Source organism: Hyaena hyaena, unplaced genomic scaffold, assembly GCF_003009895.1.
Source record: "Hyaena hyaena isolate Hyena2069 unplaced genomic scaffold, ASM300989v1 scaffold_692, whole genome shotgun sequence".
Classification (NCBI taxonomy): Eukaryota; Metazoa; Chordata; class Mammalia; order Carnivora; family Hyaenidae; genus Hyaena; species Hyaena hyaena.
This window is the reverse complement of record NW_024081325.1, coordinates 1,013,621-1,019,737: the sequence shown is the minus strand read 5'-3', so window position 1 is coordinate 1,019,737 and position 6,117 is coordinate 1,013,621. Positions and strand designations below refer to the sequence as shown.

The 6,117-nt window shown below is 38.1% G+C and overlaps 1 protein-coding gene across 1 annotated transcript in view; it reads right to left on the bottom strand.

Moving 5' to 3' along the window:
• LOC120220373 (complement factor H-like) overlaps nt 1-6,117 on the bottom strand; it is a gene marked incomplete at its 3' end in the record, with an annotated part of 76,030 nt that overhangs the window by 23,937 nt on the left and 45,976 nt on the right. The window lies entirely within an intron of this gene.

Sequence of the window (6,117 nt, the reverse complement as noted above, 5' to 3'; positions counted from 1 at the left end):
GGAGGACCAAGGGGGAGAAGAAGGGCGGAAATGGTGGGGGAAAGGGAGAGAGGCAAACCATGAGAGACTCTTGAATGCTGACAAAAACTGAGGACTGATGGATGTGGGGGGGAGGGGGGGATGGGCATGGAGGAGGGCACTTTGGGGATGAGCACTGAGTGTTATGTAGAAACTAATTTGACAATAAACTATTTGTAAAAAAAAAAAAAGTATAGGAGATAGAAATTTAACTTGGCGCTATAGAGATAGTACCACAAGGGAAAGAGGAAAGAATAAATCAAAAGCACCATACAGCAAAGTTTACCCCTTGTACCTTTTGCCTAGTGAATTAGCTAGACATAGTCTAAAAAGAGACTTAAGCTAGACTTCCCGAAACCAGACGAGCTACCTCTGAACAATCTTTACAGGATGAACTCGTCTATGTTGCAATAGTGGGAAGATTCATAGGCAGAGGTGAAAAGCCTATTGAGCCTGGTGATAGCTGGTTGCCTAGAATAGAATTTTATTTCAACTTTAAACTTACCTAAAAACCCCCAAATTTAATAAGTTTAAAATATAATCTAAAAAGTTTCAGCTTTTTAGAATTAGGATACAGCATTTTTTTAGACACTAAGCATAAACACAACCATAGTTGGCTTAAAAGCAGCTACCAATTGAGAAAGCCGTCAAGCTCAACAACAAATCTATCTTAATATAAAAAATATGCAACCAACTCCTAACTTAAACCGGGCTAATCTATATAATAATAGAAGCAATAATTCTAGTATGAGTAACAAAAAATATTTCTCTTTGCATAAGCTTATATCAGAATGGATAACCACTGATAGTTAACAAGATATAAATAACCTAATCATGAACCAAATATCAAATCAATTGTTAATGCAACACAGGCATGCAACTAAGGAAAGATTAAAAGAAGTAAAAGGAACTCGGCAAACACAAACCCTGCTTGTTTACCAAAAACATCACCTCTATAGTTTCTAGTATTAGAGGCACTGCCTGCCCAATGACATCAGTTAAACGGCTGCGGTATCCTGACTGTGCAAAGGTAGCATAATCACTTGTTCTCTAAATAAGGAATGGTATGAACGGCCACATGAGGGTTTAATTCTCTCTTACTTCCAATCCATGAAATTGACCTTCCCATGAAGAGGCAAGAATAAGACAATAAGACGAGAAGACCCTATGGAGCTTCAATTAACTGACCCAAAGAGATAACAACATAACCGACAGGGACAACAATTCTCCACATGGGGTGACAATTTAGGTTGGGGTGACCTCGGAGAACAGAACAACCTCTGAATGATTTACATCTAGACTAACCAGTCAAAAGTATTACATCACTTATTTATCCAAAGCATTTGATCAATGGAACAAGTTACCCTAGGGATAACAGCGCAATCCTATTTTAGAGTCCATATCGACAATAGGGTTTACAACCTTGATGTTGGATCAGGACATCTCGATGGTGCAGCAGCTATTAAAGCTTCGTTTGTTCAACGATTAAAGTCCTATGTGATCTGAGTTCAGACCGGAGCAATCCAGGTCGGTTTCTATCTATTATATAATTTCTCCCAGTATGAAAGGACAAGAGAAATGAGGCCCACTTCACACAAGCGTCTCCAGTACAACAGATGATATAATCTTAATCTAAACAACTTACACACCACACTGCCCAAGATGCCTGGGCTTGTTAGGGTGGCAGAGCCCGGTAATTGCATAAAACTTAAATCTTTACTATCAGAGGTTCAATTCCTCTCCCTAACAACATGTTTATACTCAACATTCTTTCATTAAGCATCCCTATTCTCCACTCTGTGGCCTTCCTAATACTAGTCAAACGTAAAGTATTAGGTTATATACAATTCCGTAAAGTACCTAACATCGTAGAACCATATGGCCTCCTCCAACCTATTGCAGATGCCCTAAAACTCTTCACCAAAGAACCCCTCCGACCCCTCACATCCTCCGTATCTATATTTATCATAGCTCCCATCCTAGCCCTCTCACTAGCCCTAATTATATGAGTACCCCTCCCCATACCATATCTACTCATTAACATAAATTTAGGAGTACTATTCATACTGTCCATATCTAGCCTCGCTGTTTACTCAATCCTGTGATCAGGATGAGTCTAAAACTCAAAATACGTTCTAATCAGAGCCTATGAGCCGTAACCCAAACAATCTCATATGAAGTAACACTAGCCATCATTCTGCTATCAGTACTGCTAATGAACGGCTCATACACGCTAGCCGCACTAATCACCACACAAGAACATATCTGATTAGTCCTTCCCGCATGACCATTAGCCATAATATGATTCATCTCAACACGAGCAGAAACCAGTCAAGCCCCGTTTGATTTAACAGAAGGAGAATCATAACTAGTTTCCGGATTCAACGTGGAATATGCAGCAGGCCCATTGCCCTATTTTTCATAGCAGAATATGCCAATATCATCATAATAAATAGCCTTACAACAATTCTATTCTTCAGAGCATTCCACAGCCCATACATACCAGAACTATATACCGTTAACTTCACTATCAGAACACTACTCTTATCATTCTCCTATGAATTTGAGCATCCTACCCACGACTCCAATACGACCAGCTAATGCACCTCCTATGAGAAAAACTTCCTGCCCCTCACACTAGCTCTATGCATATGACACATATCTTTATCTATTATCACAGCCACCCCAAACATAATAAATATGTCTGACAAAAGAGTTACTTTGATAGAGTAAACCATAGAGGTTTAAATCCTCTTATTTCTAGAATTATAGGACTCGAACCTAATCTTAAGAACTCAAAAATCTTTGTGCTACATTACACCATATTCTACAGTAAGGTCAGCTAAATAAGCTATCAGGTCCATACCCCAAAAATGTTGGTTTATACCCTTCCTGTACTAATCAGCTCCCCCATCCTCATCACCATCATACTAATTGTAATCACAGGTACTACAATTGTACTAATAAGCTCCCATTGACTAACAATCTGAATCAGTTTTGAAATAAATATACTAGCTATTATTTACCTTCTCATAAAAAAAAACACAACCCACAAGCCACAGAAGCATCCACAAAATACTTCTTAATACAAGCGACCACATCCATGCTCCTAATAATAGGAATTATCATCAGCCTCCTACACTCAGGACAATGAACTATATCAAAAAACCTCAACCCCATACCATCCGCTATAAAAACCATTGCCCTAGCAATAAAGCTAGGCCTAGCCTCACTCCACTTCTGAGTCCCAGAAGTCACACAAGGAATTTCCATATCCTCAGGCCTAATTCTACTAACATGACAAAAAACTGCACCCTATCAATCCTCTACCAAATCTCATCCACCATTAACCCCAACCTACTACTACCAATTGCAATCTTATCAGTATTAATCAGAGGCTGAGGAGGACTTAACCAGACACAACTATGAAAAATCTTAGCATATTCTTCGATCACCCATATAGGCTGAATAACCGCCATCATACTATATAATCCTACTATAATAATCTTAAATTTAACAATCTACATCATTATAACACTAGCTACCCTCATACTATTTATATACAACTCTGCCATAACAACACTATCACTATCACAAACATGAAACAAAGCACCCCTAATCACCTCCCTTATCCTTACAGAAATATTATTCCTAGGAGGCCTCCCACCACTAACAGGATTTATCCCAAAATGAAATCATCCAAGAAATGACTAAAAATGAGATAATTATTATACCAACACTACTACCTCTCACAGCACTACCTAACCTATATTTTTATGTATGACTTACATACGCCACAGCACTAACCATATTCCATTCAACAAACAACACAAAAATAAAATAGCAGTTTGATACCACCAAAAAAATAGCCCTCTTACCCTGTTTAATTGTACTATCAACCATATTACTCCCCCTCACACCACTATTATCAATCCTGGACTAGGAGTTTAGGTTAAATAGACCAAGAGCCTTCAAAGCCCTAAGTAAATTACATCAATTTAACTCCTGCATATAAAACTTTAAGGACGGCAAGAATCTATCTCACATCAATTGATTGCAAATCAAACACTTTAATTAAGCTAAGCCCTTGCTAGACTGGTGGGCTCCAACCCCACGAACCTTTAGTTAACAGCTAAATACCCTAATCAACTGGTTTCAATCTAGGGGAAAAAGGAGGGAGAAGCCCTGGCAGCAGTGTTGAAGCTGCTCCTTTGAATTTGCAATTCAATATGACATTTCACCACAGAGCTTGATAAAAAGAGAGTTTAAACCTCTGTCTTTAGATTTACAGTCTAATGCTTACTCAGCCATTTTACCTATGTTCATAACTCGCTGATTATTTTCTACTAACCACAAAGACATTGGCACCCTTTACCTTCTATTTGGTGCTTGAGCAGGTATGGTAGGGACTGCCCTCAGTCTCCTAATCCAAGCTGAACTTGGCCAACCTGGTCTCTATTAGGAGATGATCAAATTTATAATGTAATTGTTACTGCCCACACATTTGTGATAATCTTTTTCATAGTCATGCCAATTATAATTGGGGGGTTTTGGCACTTGATTGGCTCCATTAATAATTGGAGCACCCGACATAGCATTTCTCCAAATAAACAACAAGTTTCTGGCTCCTACCCCCATCCTTCTTACTTTTACTTGCATCATCAATGGTGGAAGCCGGTGCAGGTACTGGGTGGACTGTATATCCCCCTTTAGCTGGCAATCTAGCCCATGCAGGAACATCTGTAGGTCTGACCATTTTTTCCCTTCACCTTGCAGGTGTCTCCTCAATCCTGGACTCTATTAACTTTATTACTACTATCATTAACATAAAACCTCCTGCTATATCTCAATACCAAACACCCCTATTCATCTGGTCAGTCCTAATTACCAACGTCTTACTACTTCTATCACTACCAGTACTAGCAGCTGGAATTACTATCCTTCTAACAAACTGAAACCTAAATACTATCTTTTTTGGTCCAGCCAGAGGAGGAAACCCCATCCTATACCAATACCTATTCTGATTCTTGGGACACCCAGAAGTATATATTCTAATTTTACCAGGGTTCGGAATGATTTAACATATTGTTACTCATTATTCAGGCAAGAAAGAACCTTTCGGCTACATGGGTATAGTCTGAGCAATAATATCCATTGGTTTCCTAGGCTTCGTTGTATGAGCCCTCCATATATTTACAGTAGGAATAGATGTTGATACGTGAGCATCAGCCACTATAGTTATTGCTATTCCCACTAGAGTAAAAGTATTTAGCTGACTCGTTACCCTTCACAGAGGGAACATTAAATGATCCCCCGCCATACTATGAGCCCTAGGCTTCATTAAGGAAACAGTGCCATTTACAATAGCATCAAAACAAAATATCTAAGAATAAATCTATCCAAGAAGGTGAAAGGTGTGTATGCTGAAAACTCTAGACAATGATGAAATAGATCAAAGACACAAATAAATGAAAGATACTCCATGTTCATGAATTGGAAGAGTTAATATCGTTAGAATGTTCATGAAAGCAATCTAGAGATTCATTGCAATTCCTATCAAAATTCTAAAGGCATTTTTCACAGAAATAGAACAAATAATCCTAAAACTTGTTTGTAATTACAAAAGACTCCAAATAGTCAAAGAAATTCTGAGAAAGAGGAACAAAGCTGGAGGCATCATGCTTCGTAGTTTCAAACTTTTTACAAAGTTACGGTAATTAAAACAGTACAGTATTGGCATCCAAGCAGACACATAGCTCAACAGAACAGAAGAGAGAGTGTAAATAAACTCATGCATTTAAGGCCATATAGTTTATGGCAAAAAAGCCAAGAATATGCAGTGAAGAGAGGACAGTATCTTCAATAAATGGTGTTGAGGAAACTGGACAATAACATGCAAAAAAAAAAAAAAGGGAATCAGGACCACTATCTACACCATACACAAAATCTATAACAAAATGAATGAAAGATCTGAAAACATAAAACTATTATCCTTATGTTTTCTTCAGTAGAAGAAAACATATGTTTTCTTATCCCTATGGTTTTCTTCACTAGAAGAAAACATAGGGGATAAGCTCTTTGACATTGATCTTGGCAATT